The sequence below is a fragment of the Myotis brandtii genome, unplaced genomic scaffold (genome assembly GCF_000412655.1).
Source record: "Myotis brandtii unplaced genomic scaffold, ASM41265v1 scaffold1132, whole genome shotgun sequence".
NCBI lineage: Eukaryota > Metazoa > Chordata > Mammalia > Chiroptera > Vespertilionidae > Myotis > Myotis brandtii.
The window spans coordinates 574,875-601,334 of record NW_005353896.1 but is presented as its reverse complement, the minus strand read 5'-3'; the positions used below and the strand labels follow the sequence as shown (position 1 = coordinate 601,334).

At 36.6% G+C, this 26,460-nt stretch overlaps 1 long non-coding RNA gene across 1 annotated transcript in view; it reads left to right on the top strand.

Moving 5' to 3' along the window:
• LOC102257645 overlaps nt 1-24,180 on the top strand; it is a 99,662-nt gene extending 75,482 nt beyond the window's left edge. Inside the window, exon 4 of the long non-coding RNA XR_313094.2 lies at nt 24,071-24,180. This is a non-coding gene — a long non-coding RNA (uncharacterized LOC102257645). The remainder of the gene's footprint in view (nt 1-24,070) is intronic.
• The last annotated feature ends 2,280 nt before the right edge of the window (nt 24,181-26,460 follow it).

The following is a 26,460-nucleotide window of genomic DNA, read 5'->3' as shown; positions in this document are numbered from 1 at the left end:
ATTAAATCTTTTTTGTTCAGGTTACATTTGTTCCTCTTTTTTTCCCCCCCCTGACTCCCCTCCTCCCAGTTCCCGCCCCACCCTCCGCCCTCACTCCCCACCCACTGTCCTCATCCATAGGTGCACGATTTTTGTCCAGTTTCTTCCCGCATCTCCCATTCCCCTTTCCCCCCCAAGAATAGTCAGTCCATTCCCTTTCTATGTCCCTGATTCATTATAATCACCAGTTCATTCTGTACATCAGATTATTTATTCATTTGATTCTTAGATTCACTCGTTGATAGATGCATGTTTGTTGTTCACAATTTGTATCTTTACCTTTTTCTTCTTCCTCTTCTTAAAGGATACCTTTCAGCATTTCGTATAATACTGGTTTAGTGGTGATGAACTCCTTTAGCTTTTCCTTATCTGTGAAGCTCTTTATCTGACCTTCAATTCTGAATGATAGCTTTGCTGGATAAAGTAATCTTGGTTGTAGGTTCTTGGTATTCATCACTTTGAATATTTCTTGCCATTCCCTTCTGGCCTGCAAAGTTTCTGTTGAGAAATCAGCTGACAGTCGTATGGGTATTCCCTTGTAGGTAATTGAGTCTCTTTCTCTTGCTGCTTTTAAGATTCTCTCTTTGTCTTTTGCTCTTGGCATTTTAATTATGATGTGTCTTGGTGTGGTCCTCTTTGGATTCCTTTTGTTTGGGGTTCTCTGCGCTTCTTGGACCTGTAAGTCCATTTCTTTCACCAGGTGGGGGAAGTTTTCTGCCATTATTTCTTCAAATAGGTTTTCAATATCTTGCTGTCTCTCATCTTCTGGCACCCCTATTATTCTGATGTTGGTACGCTTGAAGCTGTCCCAGAGGCTCCTTACACTATCTTCGTATTTTCGGATTCTTTTTTCATTTTGCTTTTCCGGTTGGGTGTTTTTTGCTTCTTCGCATTTCAAATCTTTGGCTTGATTCTTGCGCTCCTCTGGTCTGCTATTGGGTGTAATATTCTTTATTTCAGAGCGTGTATGCTTAATTTCTAGTTTCTTTATCATAGCATCGAGGGTCTCATTAGTTTTCGTGAGGCTCTCCAAAAGTTTATTGCAAGCCCTCAAAATTGCGTTTTTTAGCTCTATATCCTCCATTTCTGTCATGTTTTTTTGTCTCCGCATTTTTTATGCTTTCTTGGTGCACCCCCTAGTGGTCTTTGTGCGCAGTCTTGTTCTAGTTGAGCCTTGATTGTTGTAGTTAATACTAGAGGGATTTGACCACCAGGCCGACTGGCTGTGAGAATCAGCTGTGTCTGCTGCAGTGGGAAAACTTCTGTCCTCTGGGGGGGCGCTAATCTAGCCTTTGCCTGCGGCGATCCGGCAAATGGCTCTGCGCAGGGCTTGGGCGGGGCGGGCTCAACAGGGCGGGCGGGCGGAGGGAGCGGTTATGGTGCCCTCAGTCCCGTTCCCAGAGGCTCTGCTTCTCAGAACCCCCGGAACCGCTGCAAACCTCGGAGGGAAAGCTGCCTTCCAACTGATGCCAGACACTCCCGCTTCTCCCGTTTGGGTCCGAGTCCCCAGCGATTCGCCCGTATCTGGAGCTCAGAGTCTGAGACTCCCCCCTGACCGAAAACGACAACCGCGCTCTCAGCCACCAGCCCGCTTTGCGCGCGCACCTCCGCACCTGAGTTTTTTCCACACTGCGCCTCCTCTGAGCCTCGGTGTGCTGTTATTTTTCCTTCTAGTTGAAGAGTCTCTCCTCAGCCAGCCTTCCTGTGGTTCTGGGTGATGTCCGTTCCGTCTTTTAGTTGTATTTTTGAAGTGGTTGTTTGTGGCAGCAGTCTCCGGTGTTTACCTATGCCGCCATCTTGGTCTCTCTGGCTTGATTATTGACTTGCTTCTAATGAATAGGATAATGCATATGATGGGTCATCATTTCTGCTTTGGGTGCCCTCTACTACATTCTTACTCACTTGCTCTGAGGGGATCTAGCTGCCATGTGGTGAGAAGCCCATATGGCAAAGAAATGATGTTTTCAGTCAAGTGCCACCAAGTTCCTAAAACCTGCCAACAGCTGCATGAGTGAGTTTAGAAGGGATCTTTCCCCAGTCAAGCTTTGAGGTGACTGCAGCCATGGAACCACTGAGATAAAGCAGTATACAGAACTGTGAGATAATCAATGTTTTATTTTAAACTATTAAGCTTGGGGACATCTACTACACAACTATAGTTAACATATAAAATGGGAAATATCTTCAGTAGAGTGGATTTGTGTAGGGTATTTAATGGGAGGTTTGTAATCAGAACCAGAATAGGAAGGAAAATTAAAACCCCAGAATTCAGAGAGGATCATAGCAAACTGCTAAGAAAACCTTTTAGTTTTATTTACTTTTAAATTTTGTCTTGTTTCCACCAATTTTTAGATACTGAGGCATTTTTAAAAATACCTTTCAGATTCTCTTTCCCAAGCCACCTACTTAGCTATAAGTGTGATAGAGGGACACCAAGACTAGGAATGAAACATCAATTTGAAGAAACAACGAACAATTACCAGATTAGCTATAGCCTTATACTTTAATACAACCTAAGAAGAAAGTGTATCTTGCATAATTTAGTTTTTCTATATATGGGCTCTAATTATAATATACAATTCTGATTCATAAAGAGATATTTCCAAGGGGTCTAGAGTAACTTCAGTTGTTTATTTCCAGTAAGAATAGCTAAAGCATTTCAATTGAACTTCAAATATTCATATAAACTTCATTGTTTATATAGGAAACTAAACAGTTTGATTACCCTTTGCCAAGATTACTGTTTGAAAAGTTAGTTTTCTGAAAGTATTGATATGTGTACATTCCAAGAGCATTAAATTATAAAAGTGAAAATTATATGACTTGTCAGTTCATTATGCTTGGGAAGATTTGAAGGGTGAATTAGATTTTATAAAACATATTGAGTGTACTATATATTTTCACCATATCTTTCAGTTATTTCAAATGTATGAAGAGAAAAAATCATTTTAATTTTCTGTCTCCAAAATGCAATTTTATTTCTGGGCTCATTCAGCAGAGGAGAAATAATTTTGACATTTGTAGTTTCAATATATGGTTTAATATAAGACTAAAAGTCTTTGTGGGAAATTTGTGTTTGTGCATTTAAAAGTTTATGTTTGAAAGTATGAAGACTACTTTTACAGCTGAGGAAAAAACAGACATTTGGAACTGAACTGAAAGTCTGAATTAACAGAATGGGGAACCTCTATTCATATGATTAATATAGACTAAGTGATACTACTTGTAAGCACAGAAATAGCATCATATCACCTATTTCAAGAAACTTCCATGTCTAGGGTCATGCCAATAAAGATTGGGCAATAGGGGGTGGTAGGGTGGTGGGAGGACTGACATAATTTTGAGATTAACTAATTTTTAGCAACTCTTAAAGGGGCAACTCATAAACATCTAATACAATTTTTATATTTTAAAAAGTTTAGTCTATAGTGGTAATCATACAGGTATTTTAATTTTTTTAATTGTATAATCTTTTATTCTGAACTATGTTAGCTTTAAGAATTTGTCACATGTTGACTTACATTCATAGTAGTTAGAGTAGATCTATTCAATTGAGGATTTATTCATAATAGATGTTATATCATAAGCATTTTAACTCAATTGTACTTTGTGTCTAGTGACCAGAAAGTTTATGCTTAAGGGTATAAATTTAAAACAATAATTTACCAGTGTAAATATCTTAGCATAAGCATGCAAGGCAAAGGGTATATAAATTTTGTTAATGTGAATTAGTTAATGCAACTGAATTAATGTTTAGAAGATATATTAAGATAAAGATAACAATGTTACATAAGAAAAATAATCAATTTTCATATATTCTCGTCAAGTACTTAAAATACTTACAATTTGTTTGATAATAATGATCATGATTGTATATATTTTCAAGACTAGGGTGTATCTAGAAGTTAACAATATTATAATCTATCATGAAATGCAATTGGTGCATCCAGTGGTTATAGAAATAAAAATGTAATTTAATGTAATACATTTTTTCATAGTTACTACTTTGTTTATAATTCTTTGTTTTTAAAACATTTTCGGCATTTATTTTGGCATTTACATGTTCATAATTTTATGTTGTTGCTGGGATAGAATTTTCTTTATATCTGAGTTAAAGTCACCATTTGGGAATAGAATGTTTCTTAGAAAGATTAAAGCAGCACTTTGAGCCATTGAAACTGTAATATTATTTTGAAAAAAAACATTTTAAGAGGTTTATACAAAGTAAATTGTATCTACAGTTAGGATAAAATAAGAATTGTGCTTCCAGAGATTACTGCATAAATTTTTGTTGAAAGGAATTTCCCTGTGGTTCAGTGTTATTAAATTATGTGAGTTATGAGCTTTTGCATTTTCTTTGGAGTCATCTATCATTGGCCATGTCACACACGGAATTTGATGATACTAAGAACCAGGGGCATTGTGTGCTTGTTGGGCCCACTTTTCTACATTGTGGGACTCACTGAGGATCAGACCATACTCACAGATTCCCAATCTTAAAAAAATAATAAGAAAATAATAATAAAACATTGCTTTCAGATACATATGGACATTTGGAATCATCTTCCTTGATGGTGTAAAATGTTGTATTCCATTTGAATGCCATTAATTTTGATCTGATGAGTCAATCTTCTGTGAAGATTTGCTTGTAATAATTTCCTATTGCCTTGCACTGACTGAATCCAGAATTTATTTATTTTTTAATTCTTGCCTGAGGATATGTTTTTATTCATTTTTAGAGGGAGGGGAAGGGATTGAGAGAGAGAGAGAAACACCAATGTGAGAGAGAAACATCAGTTTGTTTTTTTCCTATAAGTGCCCTGACCGGGATCTAAACCACAACTTAGGCATGTGCCCTGACCAGGAATAGAACCTGCAACCTTTTGGTGTAGGAGACAATGTCCCAGCCAACTAGGCTACCTGGCCAGGGCCAGAAGTTTGAATGGAAAACATCTAGGATTTTATGGCTTTGGATTGAACCACTAATTATTGAATATATTTAATCCAAAAATAAAAATTAAAGAATATAATTCAGGAAAAGCAAGTCATTCACAGATAATTTATCAAAATCCCATGGTTGTCAGAATTTGCTACTTACATACAATTTTGCGCCACAGACTGGTAAAAACCTCCACCGGGATTCTGCAGTGTTCTTTTTCTTTCCTATTGTAGCATCACAAGCAAAAAATTCATGATATCATTATTTTTATGTTGATTTTTATTATTAAATTAAACAACTGTGTTGTTGTTTTCTCCAAAAAACTCCAGGGTCAATCAACAAAAAACATGTTCTTAATTTTTAGAAGTTCAAAATCTCATCCTAAACCTGGCCTGTGTGGCTCAGTTGGTTTGGCTTCATCCCATGCATTGAAAGGTTACCAGTTTGCTACCCAATCAGGGCACATGCTCGGGTTGCAGGCTCAATACCTGATAGGGGGTGTACAGGAGGCTGCAGATTGATGTTACGTTTTCACATCACGGTTTTTCTTTCTCTCCCTTTCCCTTTCTCTCTCTCTAAAAATCAATAAACTATTCTTTTAAAAAAATCTCATCCTGAGTTTCACTATACTGCTAAATGAAGCTATATCTTTGCTTGTTTGTAGAGAGTAGGAAAGAAGGAAATTCAAATAGGGTTGTTATTACGGCCCTTCATAAAATGTCTAGTATTTAAGAGGAGGATTTTAGCCAAGGACTTTCTTTTATAATTGTACAGATATTTGTCTCATTCATTAGTGGATGCCCTATTATAGTCTTTATCTCCCTGTTTTAAAACACTGACACTCTTTTTGGCTTGGCAATGTTCTCCTCTATTTGTGTTAAGTTTCGGTAATTGCTATCGTATCTACGTGTAAAACAAATCTCATTTGATTACTAGACCAAATCAGCCTATTTGTGTACAGAACACCAAGGGACTAGAATTTAGTCCCTTGAGTACTTAACATTTCTTGTGAGTCAAAAGCAAAGCTAAAGTAAATTGATGATCAGAGGCACCAATGCCTAAAATCATGGGTAGAGCTGACAGATACACTCTGTTCTATGAAAAGCTTGTAGACACATTATTTTTTCCTCAATAATTTCCAAGAGAAACTGAGAGTGAACACAACTCAAATGCAATGGAAGCATTTTAGCCACTAGGAAGAGTGCATTGACGGTCTCCTATTAATTCTTTTAAAACCCTAAATTTAAGTGAATGATGCTCAGCTGGAATTTCTACCCCCTTTGCTTATTCTGAAGTAAAAAGACACATGAATTATCTCTATGGCTGTCTCCACTGCATAGTCTCATTTGTGTGCTTTTGATTTTTCTTTCTCAGCTTCTCTAGCAATTATCTGAAAGGGGGAAATTGCCTTATTTGCTAATCTTTAGTTTCATTTCCAGTATTTGTATTGTGCTTGGATTTTGTTACATGTCTATATTCTTATATATTTAATCTCCTTCCCCTCTTGAGTTGGTAAGGAGTCAGGACTGATGATGACTCATTAGAAAGTGCATGGTAGAAGGCTGACATTTACTCTACATATGAAGGGTAACTAAAATAAACACTGGCTACAAAATTCAATAAAGCCAAAGCAAGAGAAGAGAGTTAAGAGACAAATTCAAGCTTTTAGGAGAACTGTGTGTGACTACGGTTAAAATAAATGGGGGAAAAAAGGTAAATTTGGAAACACTTCATCAGCTTGGAGGCAAGTGGGTATAGAATCTTTTAATACCATATCCCAATCAATGGGTTTATTATAATGAGACTCGTTCAGTATCATTTATTGTTTATTTTCAACTGGCTCCCATAACACTTATAAGAATTCATTTTTTTTAAATCAAGCTGGAGGTCAAAGATGGCTCTTTTGCTTTATTTTTAAATGATATGCAATCACTGATATATGTTAATATATAACCAGTCATTACTCTGTTTTAACTATTTCCAGGAAGTATATACAGGTGTGGACTGGCAGGCCTACCTCTTCATCACAGATAAGTGAATCATAATAGCTTGGTGCAATTCCAGATCCTCCCATGATCTCTCAAGATGGATTTGCTGTGGTGTTACTTGGTAGATGGGAAAAGACTCTTGTCACTCAGATTTGAAAAATGTTTGGGCTTTCCCCTTTACTTCCTAGTAACTAATCTCAAGCCACAGGCCAATATTGGTTAATGCTATGGGGATTGTATCTTCCTCTTGCCACTGTGCCCAGAATTTTGGGTATGTGGCACCTACTAGCCACAGGCCAATATTGGTTAATGCTATGGGGATTGTGCCCAGAATTTTGGGTATGTGGCACCTACATTGAATTCCTGGGCCAATCTTGAATCTTCTGAACTAGCTCTTTCTAGGTCTCTGTATTTGGCTGGTTATTAGACTTTTCAGCTTTAAACTGTCAGCTGTTTTCCCAAGAGTCTCAGCTTGTCTGATTTCCTACAATATTAATCAGGACTATGGAATTTTATGTGCAAACTTTTCCTCATCTCTACTTCTCCCTAGTGGGAGCTGCCATCATATATTTTCTAAAATATGGAAATAACCTCTTAATAGTCTTCCTTTTCCAGTCTTACCACACATATTAGTCTGTCTTCCCTGTGGTAGCCATAGTCATCTTTTTGCAAAAAATCAAATCACATTACTAATCTAGTTCAAACCAGTTCAGTGTCTTCTCATATGGGCTATTATTAGTTTCCAAAGATAGCTTCCACATTCTGATCTTCTAATGTGACTTGATATTTCTACCCCTTAAATGTGGAAGTCTGTGTCCTTTCCCTTTAATTCTGGATGGTACTATGATTCCAGTGGAAATGACACTACTATAGGCGATAAAATCAGATAAAACCATTCCTGGTTCTCTTGGACACTTGCTTTTGAACCCAGTCCCCACGCTTGGATAAGCCCAGGTAGCCTGTGGAGAAGCCCATATGGAGAGGAACTGAGGCCCCCAACCTCAGCTAAGTTCACAACCAATTAATGAATTACTTTGCCATCCATTTAAGGGAGCCATCTTGACATCTGGAACAGAGATGGGCTATCTACATTAAGCCCTGTTGAGACTGCAGAATTAAGAGCAAAGGAAATTATTATTGATGTCTTAAGTCACTAAGTTTTGGGAAAGTTTTATTTTTAAATACAGCAATATAAAACTAACACAGTTTTGGTACCTGAGAGTGGCATGCTGCTGTAAAAACTTTAAGACATGTAGCATTGGCTTTGGGACAGGAAACCTGAGGAACCTTGAAGCTTGGCAAAATGTTAACAAAAGCCTAAAAACCTTGAGGAGTCTTTCTTTGACAGCTCAAAGAAAAATATAGTTGGAATAGATGAAAATTTTGGCAACAATATTACCTGAAGTAATATAGAATATAGGAAAATTTCCAATGAACTCAATGATCAAACTAAGGGTATTTTCAGACAAAATATTTAAAGTGTCACCTGGATTTTTTTTCAATTGCCTACGTATAATGTGAGAAGAGAGGAATGAGATAAAATGACTTCTTAAAAATAAAGAATCCAGATTTTCTTAGTTTCAAACAAATCTGTTTATCTTCCCAAATCTCTCTAGGTGGCAAATGATGCTCTAATTAATGTCTGGCTTAAGGGAGAAGATCAAATGTGCTGTAAAATTTATATTAAGATCTCAGATCTGAGATGGTTCCTCATAGGATCTTTCAAACAGACAAAAGCCCTTCTAAAGATCTTAATGGTGTAATTTTCAGTGCTCTTCTTTATAAGGCTTATAATCTTCTCAAGGATGTGATTCCCAAGCAGTGTCATGGTTAGGTCAAGGAAGAGAATAACTTATCTGCAAAAGATTTGTGGTTATTGCTTTAGTCTGGTGAATTAAATTATCAATCAACATACAGAAAGCCCACCAAAATGCTAAAGGAACTGTATCTGCTTGTGATAAAAGGACAAGAAATATCACATGAGTAAAGGTCCTGAATGCTAAAACTTGTAGAAGCAGGGCATAGGCTTACAAAGGCTTAGGGAAAGGAAGGTGGACACAGAGGAAAGAAACAAGAGCTCACTGAGTTGAGCCAAGAGCAATGGAAAATACCTTACAGGGAGTAAGGCTGAACTGTAATCAAGGAATTGGCAACATGTGCCTGGCTTGATTTCAGAACTGCTATGGTCTAGTGCAGTGATGGCGAACCTTTCGAGCTCGGCATGTCAGCATTTTGAAAAACCCTACCTTAACTCTGGGGGCGTGTCACATATAGAAATTTTTTGATATTTGCAACCATAGTAAAACAAAGACTTATATTTTTGATATTTATTTTATATATTTAAATGCCATTGAACAAAGAAAAATCAACCAAAAAAATGAGTTCGCGTGTCACCTCTGACATGTGTGTCATAGGTTCGCCATCACTGGTCTAGTGACTACTTTTCCTGCCATTTTGAATGGGAGTGTCTACAGCAGTTATTCAATGCCCATTATACCATTTTGTTTTGAGTACTTGGAGACCTAGAAAAATGATCTCTTTAGGTTAGATGTGTCATATCACATCACAATGTAAAAAAACAGTGCTCAAAGAGCTGTATATGAGTAACTGCATATAAGGAGTATCACCTATACATTGACTTGATTTAGATAATTTCATTCTTTTTTATTTAAATCTTCATCTGTTGACATGTTTTCATTGATATTTAGAGAGAGAGAGAGAGAGAGAGAGAGAGAGAGAGAGAGAGATTGGTTGCCTCCCAATAAGCACTCTAATCAGGGATCGAGCCTGCAACCTAGTTATGTGCCCTGACCAAGAACTGAACACACGACCGACCTTTTGATGTTTGGGACAACCCTCCAACCAACTGAGTTACAGGGCCAGGGCTAGATAATTATATTCTTGACTTTGAGTTGATACAATTATGGAATTGAGACTTTTAAATCTTGGGAAAGGTGAAGAATATAATTTCCATGTGAGAGGCATATAAATGTTGACAAACTGTGACAGATTCTATTTTTCAAAGATGTCTTTAACAAGACTTCCTATCTCAAAATGTTCTTGTTACAATATGACTTTGATTTTCCTCCCATTGAGAGCTATTTTCTTTCCTTGAATCTGGGCAGATTGTGACAGTATGACTTTTGAGATTAGGTTATAAAGTGTGATACATCTTTCAAGTTTAGGTAGAATGTTTGATCCTAAAATCTACCTTCTATGTTTGTATAATCCTAAGGGACTGGTGTGGAGAGGGCCATGTGAAGAAGAACCTGGCCCCTGGCTTACAGTCTTGGCTGAGCTTCCATCTAATTACCAGCACCAACATGACAGTCATGTGCATAATCTGTCTTAAAGTTTTCAGTCTCCAGTTAACTTTCAGCTGATGCTGCAGAGAATATTGAATATCTGTGAACAAAGTAAATTGATATTATGGTGTAAGCCACTAAGTTTTGGAGTGGTTTATTACATAGAATATCCAAGTCATACAACATTAAACATAGAAAGTTCATATGAGGCCCTTTAAGATCTAGTTTCTACCTATTCCCCAACGTTATGTGCTTGCTTTGTTCCAATTATAGTGAGTTTTCTCTTGTTTTCTACAATATAGCTAATACCTGTCTTTAGACTTTGTCACGGTCATCCCATGATAAAAATATTCTTTCTTTTGATCTTGAAGTTTATAGATTACCAAGAATTCCAGCTCATTTACCTATTTATTTTTTATCATGGTCTATCTATCTATCTATCTATCTATCTATCTATCTATCTATATCTATCATCTATTGTTTATCTTTCTCACTACTAGAACAAGCTCGAAGAAAGCAGGGGGGTTATTCTTTTGTTTTCTTCTCTATCTCCATTACCTTGGCATATAGTAGGTATTCCACAAATATTTGTTGAGCTAATTAATCAATGGAAATAAGTATTACAGCATAGAGAAAAATAGAAATCTAAGATTTAATAATGTTTTCTAGAAAATTTGAAACACAATTTTTTTGTTATTAAATACATTAAATTAGCTTAGAAAAAATGTTCACTATTTTGTGGTATTATGAAAAATAAGTTGATTTCTACACCACCTGGGTCATTTCTATAAATTTCTCCATATCAAAAAATGGCATAAAATCAAATTTTCATATAAGGCTAAATATAATGACGAGTTTTTCTATCAATATAAATATTTTACTTTCTGTAAGACAAAACTTTTCTTTTTTAATATCATGTTTGGATTTTAGTGTTAAACTATTTAAACATTCTTTTCTAAAGAGGACACATGTCAGGTAGTAGTAATTAAAATAAAACACTCCATTTCCAGGAATTTTGGATATGAATCCTTGGTATAATCATGATGCAGCTTTTCATCTAATCAATGTGTAAAATTTATATATATATAATTAGAATTTTACATTTTTGCACTCCCATGCCTGGGTAACTGAGTACACAGATATAATTAGAATAATCCTTCTCATTTAGAATTAGCCACCTTTTCAGAGTTCCAAAATAAGTAAGAGGAATTGCCCTAGTGAGTGATTTTCTCCCTAGCAGGAACAGTATGCTGAAGTCTCATTAGTATCTAATTCTAAAAGTATCAGGGGATCTATTTATATTAAAACCTAATATTTGAAGCTTTCCCCAATGTTCCTTGGGATTTTCTTAGATATCCTTAATGAGCAAGGTATACCAAATTCTTCCGATTTGAGAAGCGTGAAGAGGAAGTCATAGCCTCAGGCCCTCAATCTTTCACTCTGAGCTAGATCCCTGTTCTGAGCAACCTCTATTATTGGCTCTTGCACAAGACTCTCTTGGGATTAGTAGCTGTAAACCCTAATTGGCTATTACTTCTTGCTCATTCTCTTACTTCTTTGATAAGAGTGAGAGGTTGAGCCTTCAATAGATTTTACACTTATGTGTTATTCAATTAGCAAAATCATAATGTAATTCCACTGAAGTACAAACAAAGCTGCAGCAATAATCACCTAATACTAATTCCAAACTCACTGTAAATAAGGCAGCCCATGTTTTTACCCACTCATTTCCAATGCATAGAATAACAGCCTATTGAGATTTATCACAGTGCCTGGTTCTTCCTGATGAGCAAAAAGATTTTATTTACTTGTGCTTATCTTTCAGTTTCACAAGATGCCCCACTAATTTCCATACTGTTCCCTTAAGCTATTATGTACAGTTACTTTCCCCATCACCTGATTCCCACTCTTGGCTCCTTATCTTTTTCTTCAGACCCCTGCTTGGCCTTGTTCCTGTATTAGTGGCATCTCCTTTGGTGATGTAGCTTCCTTCTCTTCCCTTCCCTTCATATAATCTTGCAGCATCTTTCATCATTCTCCACATATATAATTTGCCTCGTGGCATACTATATTTGTAAAATACATAAGAGATCGGTAGTATTTTTATTTTATAGGTGATGAAACTGAAGTGTAGAAGATAAATGACTGTCCAGAGGCCATGATTTGTGAGCTTCGTAGTGGGTTTAATGGGAAGAACGTACAGGTAAAATGTCAGACAGGATAGAGAAGTTAGAGAGATCTGAGATGAGTGATAGAGACCTAAGAAAGAGGGAGTTAAATGGTCCAGGGCATAAAATGACCTAAGGAACAGTAGAAATAAAAAGAGGGAAAAACCTTAAAATTGATGATTCCTCTGTTCTGATAACTTCAAAGTACTTATAAATTTGAAATCTCTATCAGCTCATTGCTTGGGGATGGATGAAAAAAAAACAACACACCCTCATACAGAATATCTATCTCTTCCTGAAACTTTCAAAATTCACAAAATTCTTAAAATGTAGAAAGAAAAATTAATTTGAACATATTAGTTTTATATTAGTCATTGCCATTTATTTTTATCTCTCCAAATACATTTCATAAACTCAATATATTATTTAATCTTATCTACCTAACATGATATTGTTCAGCTGACATATTCTAGTTATTAAATATTAATCACAATATTTTATTGGCCTAAGATTATGCATTCATTTTGCTTAACTTATTTGGGAAGAAAAGTGACTTTAATAAAGATCATAGTTTCTAGTATTAGTACCTGCATGATCATATCATCAATGGAGGACTTGAGGATGCTATGACTACACTTTCTCAAAACTTATCAGTTTTCCCTAATGCTCTCTGTTAGCTTCAAGTTTGGGCATCTGTAAAATGCCCTTTCTCTTTTCTCACTTACGGGGCCAATGTGAACAGCTGCAGAGTTTGTATATGATGCAAATCCAAGGGATGCCCCTGGCATTCTAAAGTGCACAAGCTGCACAAATCTACCTAATGGCCCTGCACCAGTTTCATACAGCACAGTTTCTATTAGCCCCTCAGCAGAACATACTCTACTCACTACAAAGAAAACAAACGTATACCTCCTAATCAACAGGAGAAACATTGGATGCATGTTTATCATGAGGCAAGTTGTGTTATCATGTTGGGGACTCAAAAGTGAATAGTACAGACCCAGACCCACTTTCATGGAGCTTACATTCTAGTATGGGGAGAACAAATAATAAAATAAAAATACAACAAAATAGCGGGAGTAGTAAAGGCTATGAAGGAAAATAAAGAAGGATAATAGGGTAGACAGACATGGATGCTGTTTTAAGGAAAAAACAACAACAATGCATGTCTCTTAGGAGTGGAGATATAAGCAAAAAAGCTACTCTGTACGAGGATAAAGAAACAGAAATTTGTTCAAATGTACAAGTAAGCCTGCCATACAAGTATGTGGAAGAACAGTATTTCAGGATGAAGGAATAGCAAGTGAAAATGCCCTGAGACAAAAGTGTACTCAGAGTACTTAAGGAAGAGCAAGGGAAACACTGCCTGGGGTGAAGTAGACCACTAGCAAAATGGTAGGAAATGAAGACACAGAGAAAGCTTGATGAGGCAAAGTAGTGACATAAGCAAAATAAGACTCAACAATCTATTCTAAGTGTGTTGGGAAATTATGGAAAGGTTTTGAGCAGAGAAGTGACATTATCTGATTTGCCACCTAATAGTATCCTTCTTGCTGCTATGGGAAAATAGATTGAGAGATACAAAGAGGCAAATTGGGAGGCTACAGAAATTGCCCACCTTAGATATGATAATGACTTCATTGGGTTGCCGGTGGTGGTGGTGGTGGAGGTGGTGGAGGTGCTGAGAAGCGTGAAAATAAAAACATATGTTCAAGGTAGCTACGATGACCCTTTGCGAAGACTACTAATCACTGAGACATTAGATAAGAGGTTTAAGAGATTTTTTAAAAAATGTGATTGCAATATTTTAAGACTGAACAACTAAATGGTGGAGCCATTTTCTTTCATAATAAACCTTGGAAGAAAGGAAGTTGAGGCAGAAAATAATAGAAATCAAGAGATTATATTTGTAATGTTGAATTGGGTGCCTAAACACATCAGTTAGAGATTATTATGGTTTATATTGGGCCAATTGAGCTAATCTGGAATTTTATTTCGCAAAATTCCCTTCCCTGAGCATTCTAGATGGGTCTTAAGAGATGTTTTGCATGAGGTTTGAAAGACAGAAGTGAAGCAGCAGCCATACTCCTTTTATTCTCAGCAGCATAATGAGGGGATGAGTTTTGTTTGAAGTGTACACTCACGGTCACTTTATCTGCCGACTCACCTCGCTGGCGTAAGGCAACATCCAACTCTCAGAAACGTAATGGGTATAAAAAGAGAAACAAATATGAGCACTAGCGACATATATTTCACTGTTTGCATTATAATGGATAGATGCATAGTGAAAACAAGCCATATCATCAGACAATGTGGCAAGGAATTTAAGGCATAATTAAAAAACAATAGTTGGCCAGAAAGGATACCAAACACTTTTACACAAAGCTCCCATCGGTTCTGGAGCCTGGCAGGTGCTGGCAGTGCCTTTAAGAGGCTAGAGAGTAAGATCTGCTGCAATTTTGCTGGGCCAGTTAAAAATAGCCCGAGGCCAGACACATGCCATCCATCAGAATTAAGTGGATCACTCAGCACCTGCTTCCTGTACCCTGTCTTCTGTTACTCCATGTGCTTTCCCAGATACTGATGGCTCCTTGGCCCTTGCTTCTAGGTGTAACAGTGATCTCTGCCCAGGGAAAAGGTAATGATCTCTGGAATAAGATATGCAAGCTGGGCATATATTTATCATCCCAGGATTGAGCTTCCATTGCTAATAATAGCTATCTTGTATTGGAATCCTCCCTCTGCGCCAAGGTCTTGCAACACACATTCCAGATTTGATCTAATTTAATCCTGGCACAGTGGTCTAAGGCAAAGTCTAGTATCATTCCCATTTTTTTTTGTATTTGAATAAATTTAGTTGTAAAAAAATTAAGTACATTTTTAAGGTCTCATAGGAAATGGCAGAATAATAGGGACTGGGTCAAGTGCCACCTTGCCTCTAATGACAGAGCTGACTTACTATATTAAATTGCCTCCATGAGCTAAGAGGAAGCTTGTGAAAAGCTTCTTTCTTACAGAGACTTCTGGGAATGTATGACTGGTTATGTTGAAATTGAACTCTGATTGGACCCTAGATTCTTTGAAATCTTGAAGGAAAAAAGTAGACTCTGCAAAAACTCTTGTGAGGTTTCAAAGGAAATAAGATTCCGTTTTGAAATAGAGATAACAAATATATCTTTAAGACAGACTCTTTTATTCATGAAAAATCACTTGAACGAACCGTGTAACTAGGTAAATAAAAAGCTGATTGCACTATCAGAAAAGTTATTCTGGATTCTTCATTATAGCAGTAAAAACGTTCTGTATCATAATAAAAAAATATGTGGTCACTGTGGTACATCTCTGCAGACTGACATCTGATATTTTTGTTAATGGAATGTGATTTGACTGTTCTGAAAAACAACATCTTGTCCTGTGGAGAATTCTGAGTGCTTGCTGAGGGAATATAGAAGCAGAACACCAAAAAGCAAAGAAGATGTTACCTGATAGTCTTTCTGGGACCCCTGGGTATAATCAGTGGTGAGCTAGGCAGCTAAGGTGAGCTATAGAACTGAAGCAACAATAGCTGGAACAAAAAGGCAAAGGATACAATCCACCAGGAAGATATCACCATCATATGCTTGTATGTACTGAAAAACATATGGCCACAAATAATATGGGGCAAAACTATTAGAAATAGAATTTCACATAATAACTGACTTTAAAAATTCCAGTATATAGAGGCTATCATCCCCCCCAAAATACTCATAGAATATTATTAGTAAAAATAAATAAAATACAAGCCAAATTCATACATGTTGTGTTAATGGAAAACAACTCAATAAAATTAGAGTTTAAAAGCAAAAATAGCCCAAATTAATATTTTAGTATTAAAAATAAATACTTTTCTTATTATTTGTGTTAAAGAGGAAATTACAGACAATTTGGAAATGAGACTCACTGGATATTGAATCATATATAAAAATCATCCTCAAGAGAAATATTATAGGAGTAAATGCACTTTTTAACAAGCCTGACAATAAATGAAACTTACTTTTACCTCAAGAAGCTAGCAATACAGCAAAATATACTCTAAAAGTGTTGAGGACACTGGAGGTATACAATTTGCATAAAGATGATAGGGATACTCTGGAAAGGAAGATGTTGACTTAAGTTCCTGATCTCTGAGACTTGAAGCTTTACAGTTAAATAGGGGGACTCACATGGCCCCAGTCAAGTTCTGTTTAGTAGGGAAGATCACTTGGCACATAGAAGGGAACTCGTCAGGAATGAAGGTGACATTATCTCCAAAACCTCAGGGTTGTTTACTGGTCAGGGCTGGTTCAATGGTATGTGTGGATGACACAAGAAGGCCCTTTGGATCTAGTCAAGCTGACATGGTATTGGTCAGGGTTCTCTAGAAAACAGAACCAACTGACAATTTAGCAAAGAAATTGGTTAGCAATTTCCAGAGTTTAACTGGAAGAGTGAATGGGTACAGAAAATCATGATTATGCTAAAATGTTGAATACACACACACACACACACACGCACACACACACACACACTATAAATATATATATACTATATAATAAAGAGGTAATATGCAAATTGACAATCACGCCCTTGCACAAGATGGCCACCCCCATGTGATCACAAGATGGCCGTGCCCATGTTGTCACAAGATGGCTGGCAGGGGAGGGCAGTTGTGGGCGATTGGTCCAGCAGGGGAGCAGTTAGGTGTCAATCAGGCTGGCAGGGGAGTGGTTAGGGGGTGATCAGGCCTGCAGGGGAACAGTTAGGGGCAGGGTGCGCAATTAGGGGCAATCAGGCAGGCAGGCAAGTGAGCAGTTGGGAGCCAGCATGCCTGGATTTTGAGAGGGATGTCCGACTGCCGGTTTAGGCCCAATCCCACAGGGTCCCAGATTGGAGACAGTGCAGGCTGGGCTGAGGGACACCCCGCCCCCCACACGAATTTCTTGCACCGGGCCTCTAGTGTGTGTGTGTGTGTGTGTGTGTGTGTGTGTGTGTGTGTGTGTGTATGTATTCCAAGACATATTTAAATAATTTTAAAATTAACATTACATGGATTTAATGATGATGTTATTTTGCACAATCTAAATCAGTGTTTGCAGAATAAAAGTGGCATTACCTGATGTAACAGGGCCTTCTGAGTTGGCACATGGGCCCCACTACACCCCACGTGATGATTCAGCTCTCCTTCTATTATTCTCCATTCACATTCATGAAACCTCTGTTGGAATAGAAAAGGTTAGCATCTTTTAAGCTTGACTTCTTAAGTATGTATATTATAAAAGGAGAAGAGCATATAATTAATGTTCTGAATCTAACTCTATTCCTTTCTCATTTTCTCAGGGCCATTAAAGTATCCCCTCAGGTCACCAACTCATTTCCAAACTATGTACAATGTGGGCAGTGGAATCCCCTGACAGTGCTTGTTTATAACGACCATGCAGGTAACCTGATATGAGCTTATACATCACTAAAATGAAGAGGAAAATTAAATTATTTTTATTAAAAACTAGTGATTACCAGAAGATATTTGCAAACCTTATTTTGTTTCAGAAACACCAACACACAGCAAAAGTGAAAAAAATTGAAAAGAAAGGAAGTGCAGGTTCTCCTCAGTTTGCTCATACGGTAAGGATGAGAGATGCTATAATGCTACTTCATACTGTAGCAGCTTTTATGATAGACATCTAAAACTTGAGAAGAGCTCAAAAAAAGGTCTTTCTATTTCTTTCTTCTTCTTCTTCTTTTGTTGTTAATCCTCACTTGAGGATATTTTCCTATTGATTTTTACAAAGAATGGGAGGCAAGAGGAGAGACAGAGAGAGGGAAACATCCATGTGAAAGAGACACATTGATTGGTTGCCTTCTGCATGTGCCTCCACTAGGGCTGAGGATCATGGGGATCAAGCCTGCAGCTGAGGTACGAGGTATGTGCCCTTGACCAGAATTGAACCTGGGATCCTTCAGTCTGAGGATGGACACTCTATCCACTGAGCCAAACCATTTAGGGCAGGTCTTTCTATTTCAACAGAATCCACTGTCTTATAGGCAAAATGACAAATTTAATAAAATAAACACATTAATCATCAGTTCTGCTAATATAGAATTATGAAGATATGTTCTCTGTATGGAAAATGCTCATAGCCAACCAAAAAAATAAAAACAAAAGTTATGCATCAAATAATATGTAGTATAGGGTTCCAATTCTTTTTATGAAAAATGCCAAAGCGAGTGGTAAAAATAATAAATACTTTAAACATTCTGAAGTTTGATTAATTAGATAAATTATATGACATAAGGTACAGAAATTTTTTCTAGTAAAGATTCTTATAATAATGGACCTTAGTAAAATTCTGATTACTACAACACAAAATCCATGTAGGCTAAAAAACCTGGCCAAATCACTATATTTCATAAAAAAATGGGATTTAAATTTTAACTTCACTTAGACATGTTTTGATGCTTGCTTAATACCTTTAGAGAGGATTAATTTATATATTTATATTTATAAGGTTGTAGAATTACTAAAACAATTGGGAAATTATGATCCTTAAGGGTAATTCATCTCTGATTTGAACAAATTCCAGGTCCTAACAATCTCTACTGTTTAACCAACTGTTTTTGAACAGACCATGAAATTTGCCTGGGGTGAGGATGACTGAGAATGATGACTTGGACTCATTTCTAGGTTCCTTTTACTTTGCTTTTCTCCAAAGAAGCCAATAAACAGACTGGCTGATGTAATGAGATAGGAAAGTAGGTGTGGACATACAACAGCATGCTGTGACTTTTACATATCACCCAGGTGCTTCTGTTTTGTCACCTTAGCAAACCATTGGTGATAAGATCAACTGAGTCAGAGTGTGGGTCTGTGAGCTCACAACCTTTTATGTCCCCAATAATCATGCTAGTACCCCAAAGCAACTTACATTATCTTAACAAGTAATAATTCTATCATTTTGGAATCTGCATTCTCGCATGGGGCCTAGAAAGCTCACTTTTATGCATACTTAGATATAGTTGGGCCTATCATACCAATAATATCCTGTCTCCCTCTTTCCTAGTACATTTAAAAAAAATGCTTCTTGAAAAAAATAGAAAATACAGGTACAAGAAATAAGGAAAATGAGAAAGAAAAAAACATGATACATTTTTAAATAAATAAACTTTTGATTATTACCCCATCCTATAATGCACTGTAAGTTTTTATTATTTTACTAGAGGCCTGGTGCATGAAATTCATGCATGGGGGTGGGGATGGGAGATTCCCTCAGCCTGGCCTGCACCCTCTTGCAACCCAGGACCCCTCGGGGGATGTCCTGTGGGGATCAGGCCTAAACCAGCAGTCAGACATCCCTCTAGCAATCCGGGACCACTTGCCTGCCTGCCTGCCTGCTTACCCCTAACCACTCACCTGCCTGCCTGCTCAGTGCACATCATAGCGACTGCTCATTCTGGTCATTCCGCCATAATGGTTGATTAGGCTTTTATATATAGAAAATTTTGTTAGTAGTATCAACAATATACTCAGAAAATGTGGCATACAAATAAATGTTGTTACCACAAATGCAATAATGGCACATTCATATCATGATATGATATATAAACTTTATCTGCTATGGCAGCATCTTTTATATTTCCCCTTCTTCTCAGAATAGACTGTGGCACATTATAAAATAGATTCCCTTTAGTTCATGACTTGTTCAGTTGCAAATTCATGTAAACTACAGGATCAGTTTGGCACCTGCTGTGATCATGAGTCTACTGCTGTTTCTCTAATCAGAAAACATTCCTATTAGATAAACCATCTGGCTTGAAAAGCATCCCTTTTGCATTCAAAATGGTTTTGTTAGAATTCAGCCAAAGTATATTTTTAAAGGAAAGATGTGTCAGCAAGACCAGTCTGTTTACTAATGGAATAGTCCTCTATTAAAATACCATTTATGGAATAAAAGCCATACAATGAAAATATTACACCACATGAATATGTCCTAGTACATTTGAAAATGTGGGTGGTGGCAATCTTTGCTAAGGCCATCCAACTGAAATCTTTTGAAATTTAGTCAGACTTAGTCATCATTTAAACAGAGCCAACTAAATTGAATGTTATTCTGATTGCAATCACTTTCATTGAAGTGTGACATATTATGAATGTTGCTTCATGACCATCAGTATTACCTGCAGGTATTAGGGTACTACTTGGTTATTGACTGAGTCCTGTTTATTCTTGTGGATGTGAGTCATTTTTGTTTATACTCATATTCTTCAGGCCAAGTCATTTAGTCAAATAACAGCAAAAATATAATTCTACTTTAGAAATAATTCATAGGAACTAAAAATATCTAGCTTTAATAATTTGAGTGAATTTTGAGCACCTACTAAGATGAAAAAATAAAATATTGAAGCATGAGTGTCTTAAAGCTTCACACTCTCAAGGAAAAATGTTGAGGCTACAAAAATGCTACTCTTCTATCTTCTCTCCTCAATTAATGTAGAGAAAACATATGGTGATATTCTATTTCATGCACACACATGGTAAGATGTTCTTAGTTATATCTAAAAAAAATAGAGACATAGATGCCTTCAAGGAGTTTGCATCTATTTGAAGAAGCAAGACTAATAAATGCAATAGATGCGTAATCATGAAATAATGGATGTGGATTTTTGAGATTCAATTGAAAATATCACCCGCTGGCATAGCTCACTGGTTGAGAGTCTACTTATGAATCAGAAGGTCACAGTTCAATTCCTGGGCACATGCCTGGGTTGCAAGGTCGATCCCCAATTGGGGATGTGCAGGAAGCAGCCAATTAATGATTGTCATCATTGATGTTTCTATCTCTCCATTCTCTCTCCCTTCTTCTCTGAAATAAATAAAAAATATATATATATTTAAAAAAGAAAATATCATGAAGTTCATAAAAGGGAAAATCAGAATGACAGAGGGAGAATTTAAAATTTTTTTGATGATCTAGTTGTGTTAGAAGGATAGAAGGTGAAAAGGCAAGACAGTTGGAGGGTATACAAATGGAAGAGTAGAAATGTAGGATACAGGTGAAATTAACTTTCATCTTGCATGTAATGGTACTTAACTTGATTATGTCAAACTTAAGATATTGATAGCTATCCAGAGTCTTTGTAATGTGAGTCATATCGTATATAATAAAAGCCTAACAGTGGAATGATAGGCAGAATGACCGGTCACTATGACACACACTGACCACCAGGGGGTAGACGCTCAATGCAGGAGTTGCACCCAGCCTACAGGCCCCAAGCCAGCCATTACCCCAATCCAGTCGCCCCACAGAGGGAGGTGTCAGCAGCAGGCCTGTGAGCAGGCAGCATTAGGCCGGCAAAGGCGGGTGCCAGCGGTTCCCCCCTTATTGCCCTACCGGTCGCCCCACAGATTGGCCCTGATCGCCAGCCAGGCCTAGGGCCCCTACCCATGCACGAATTTTGTGCACTGGGCCTCTAGTAATTTAATATTTACCATCACAAATCAATAAACTCATTATTTGCTTTTGTTTTCTTAATTGGATTGTAAGCTCCTTGCCCACAGGGCATATAGAGGGTGGGGCCAAAAAAGGTTTACAACTGTGAGTATGCAAAAAGCAAAGTTTATTTCTGTGTTATTATTTATTAATTATTCTATTACTTTCCATTCAAGCCTACTTTTGCCCAATGCTGTATTATATTCTGAAGCACATAGTAATTTATTATGTCTTTTTTTATTGATTTCAGAGAAGAAGGGAGAGGAGAGAGAGATGGAAACATCAGTGATGAGAGAGAATCACTGATTGGCTGCCTCCTGCATACCCCACACTGCGGATGGAGCTGGCAACCCAGGCATGTGCCCTGACCAGGAATGGAACTGTGACCTACTTTTTATTGGTTGATGCTCAACCACTGAGCAACGCCAGCTGGGCTCATGTCTTTTCATATATATATATAAACACACACACACACATATACTAGACTGTTCAGGACAAGCTATTCTAGTCTGTCATATTAAGCTTCTTTCTTTTCTCTTTTTCTTAGAAGATAGACTTTAGAATTAACAGTTTGACCCTGATTGGAGCCATGGTGGAAAGTCTTAATACATTTGAAACACATAAAATGGTTCCTTTTAAATTTACCCTAACCCATATTTAAAGGACCAAAATTAGGAGTAAGTAGTCTTAGTGCACAATTTATTTTCTCTTTGTCCCAATAACCATTTCCATGTTCATGGTTGTATTGATAACATATTGTTGTACTCATTTTAAAACTTATTTCAGCTGCATTGCGAACTTATATATAATTTGAAATCTATAGTATGTCTGTTATTTACAAAAAGTGGGCCATATATACACCTTTCCTTAAAGATGAAAGCAGACAAGGAGGAGCCACATCTGGGGATTACACCATAATTTAGCTCTGTGGCAGCTACTGTGACATCTGGGAAAGCAGAGAGTAAGTGGAAAGATGCATAAATGACCCCAAAGAAGAAACTGAATATTGCTTTCCTATCACTTTCTGTGGATTGAGGCCAGTCCTAAAGAACTTATGAGAGCATTCACATGATACTTTTTCAGAAAATGAATATTTGAACAGGTACATAATAAATGCTGGTCATGTGGTTTTTGTGTGTGTGTTTTTGTGATTACAAACACCTGTCATTTTATGCTAAAAATATAAAAACTTTTTTATTGCCAATGCCTGAATTGAATATCAAGTACCTTTGTTGAATTAGTATAAAGATATGATTATTGCTAAAATAAAAGAAACTATAAAGATCAAATTGGAGATTCCTGGAAAATCCTAACTATCTCCTCAGCTTGCCTTTTTCAGACTACCTTGTTACCATTTCCATGTTTTGGTTTTTGGCTTTAAATTTCCACCATTGAAATCACTGTTTTGGAAAATATAATAGATGTGAAATCAGTATCTCTTGGAGACTACCAAGAACACTCTTTATATTTCTGGAATTGCTAGGTATTATCTTGATCTAGAAATAGGTGTTGGAGTACTTTGTCATCACACTATTAACAGGGACATTTTCATCAGATTTATTATCAACTTTGAAAGCAGAGAAGGGACTTTTGTTCTGAAAGAAAATGATGACGTGCAGTTAAATTTCAGTAGGCAAGAAAAAAAACAACACATTATCAATTTCCAGGAATTGGGAAGGAGCACCACACTAAATCAAGCATAAAGAAATGCAGACTGTGCCCAAACAGGTCTACCTGCATATTCAGTGTGTGTGTGTTTGTGTGTGTGTGTGTGTGTGTGTGTGTGTGTGTGTGTACCTGTACACTGGTATGTGTTATGTAAAAATCCTGTCACCTACAAAATGAGCTAAAAAAGTACAAAAATAATGAATAAGATAATAAATTATAAATTTATAGTAAAATTATTTTCAATCATTGATGCTTATATTCAATCTCAATATAAGCATTTTTTTATTTTTTTATTAAGGAGTACTTTAAGAGTGGGTACTCACTAAATTTACTTAGCCAAAAAAAAACCCTGTTTCTGATAGACATACAGGTTAATAAAACTGACATGTCATTAATTGATTATTTACATGTGGCAAGTACTGTGCCAAGTGTTTATATATTCATATTTTATTATTGACAGTATTTTATAGGTAAGAGGACTGTCATAGAGAGTTTAAGGAGCCTCTACAATGCCATAGAACAAGGCCCATGAATGTAATCACTCAGCAACCCCATGCATACTGATGCCAGTCAAAACAAAGGAAGTGGGTGAGTCCCATTGTTGATTTTATTGTTATGGTGGATATTTTCAGATCTAGTGAAAGTTTAAATCAGTACAGTACAATCATTGAAGTTGTTGAAGTGAACAAAAAATAAGTGTTACCACTTGAAGGATGAGAATCCAGTTTGAGGCAAGACTTCTTGAAAGTAATCAGTAAAACCAGAAGTGTGCACCTCATCCATGGCATCTGAATCAGTGGTACTCAAGCTTCAAGGGCTTGCTGACTACTCACAAAAATATATTATTATATTCTTCTGATCTTGCCATGAAGAAACATGAAAGTACTCATGAATGAGCAAGTGCATAATGATGTTTTAACCATAGATATGTATTTATGTTTTTTAATCATTGTGAATTTTTATGCAACCACAAGCAGAATAGTTTAGTGGTTAACATCACAGTCTCTGGTATTTGTGCCCGATTTTGAATCCCAGATCTGTTACTTTCTAGCTGCATGACCTAGGATAAGCCGCTTAACCAGTTTGGGCCCGAGGTTTTCATCAAGGGTTGTTTGAAGATTAAATGAGTTAAGCACTTAAACCAAACAGTGCCTGATACATGGTGAGTACTAACTATCATTAGTCACTGCCATTATGGCTTTTGTGTAAATGCTCTTAAATGAGGTAGACAGATATACTGGTTACTGGAAATTCTGACAGGTTCCTTCTCTCCCCACCTCATGCTGCCCCATACCAAGATTCTTATCCCCCTCCGAGTTGAGAGTCATAAATTCTAACGAGAGATCTCACACACATGACTGTCTCCCAAATGTGAATGGTGTGGAGGCAGAAAAAAATTAGGTCTCCTTATCTAATCAGTAGGGTTGGATCAGATGACCTTAACTGTCAAAATAATATCTTTCTTCACTCCATTTTTTACTTGCTTTATGAAACAAGCTTTGAATCTTGATATACAATGTAATCCTCAACAGTGAGTATAATATCCACTCCAACTGCTGTCAATATGAATCTCTAAGGGAGAAGCTGCTCACATAGCAAAGTTCCAGGAATAAAATATCCCTCCCTTGAGGAATTGGAATATTCTCACTTCACTGACAAGAGCTTCATATAACTGATTGTCTTCTTGCCTTAAATGATATGCAAAAACAGCATTTGTATATATACAAATATATATATGTATTTGTTCAGTACCAAGAATAGAGTCTGTTCCATATAGGCATTCAATAAATATTCACTGAATGAGTACTTAAATTATAATGTTTTACCCCTTGAAACAGAATACTGTGATGTCAGAGGGAAGGGTCCTGGGATTTGTTAGCTGTTTCAGTCTTATAAATGGATATTGTACATCTCTGTGAGCATGACACTCATTATATTTCTAATTTTCCAATGTTACTAAAATTGGGCTTGAAAAAATTATTTCATAGATATTCTTTCATATCTGAGTAATTCGTAGATATTGCCACAGTATCAATACCTGAAAAGTACATTTCCCACTGTGTGGTTACTCTTAATTTTTCCAAGTTAGCTACTGATAGGAAAATGAGCTTTTAGCAAATTGTCTGCAGTGTTCAGTTAATTTGTTGAGAATACAAAGTACAACCCAATTTTCTCTGGTAATCCTAATGTAGTTAGGCATAACAATGACTATGTAACAGTGTGCGTATGAAGGAAGAGGATGGGAGGGAGAGAACTGAGAACTACTCGAATTTCCTCTCCAGGAAGTGCTTTTTATAAATATTTCCAACAAAAATGGCCCCCTCTCTTTGATAACTTTGACGAAATTTTTGCCTATAGTTTTATAGAGTATGGCATTAATGACCTTCCTAAAATGTTCTGGATTTTTTTAGATATTTTTCAGTATTAAAACTACCATTACAAGTTGTTATCTTTGACATTCATCAGAATTTGTTTTGGGATTTTTTAAAATTATAGTTCAGATTTGCAGTAACCTATAGCCTTCTGTGTTATTTTGTCATGTTGAGTAGTTTTATTTGCATGCATTCATTAAGTATTTTGTTATTTATTTATTTCAAGTGATACCTTAAGATTTTCCTCCGATATTAATGTGATGTTCTTAGAAAACTATTTTTAACTTTGTATTTACTTTGTTAATACATATATATGTATATATATGTGTGTATATATATGCATATATATTTGTGAATATATATATACTAGAGGCCCGGTGCACAAAAATTTGTGCACTCGGGGGAGGGGGGGTTCCCTCAGCCAGCCTGTGCCCCTCTCGCAGCCTGGGACCCCTCGGGAGATAACGACCTGCTGGCT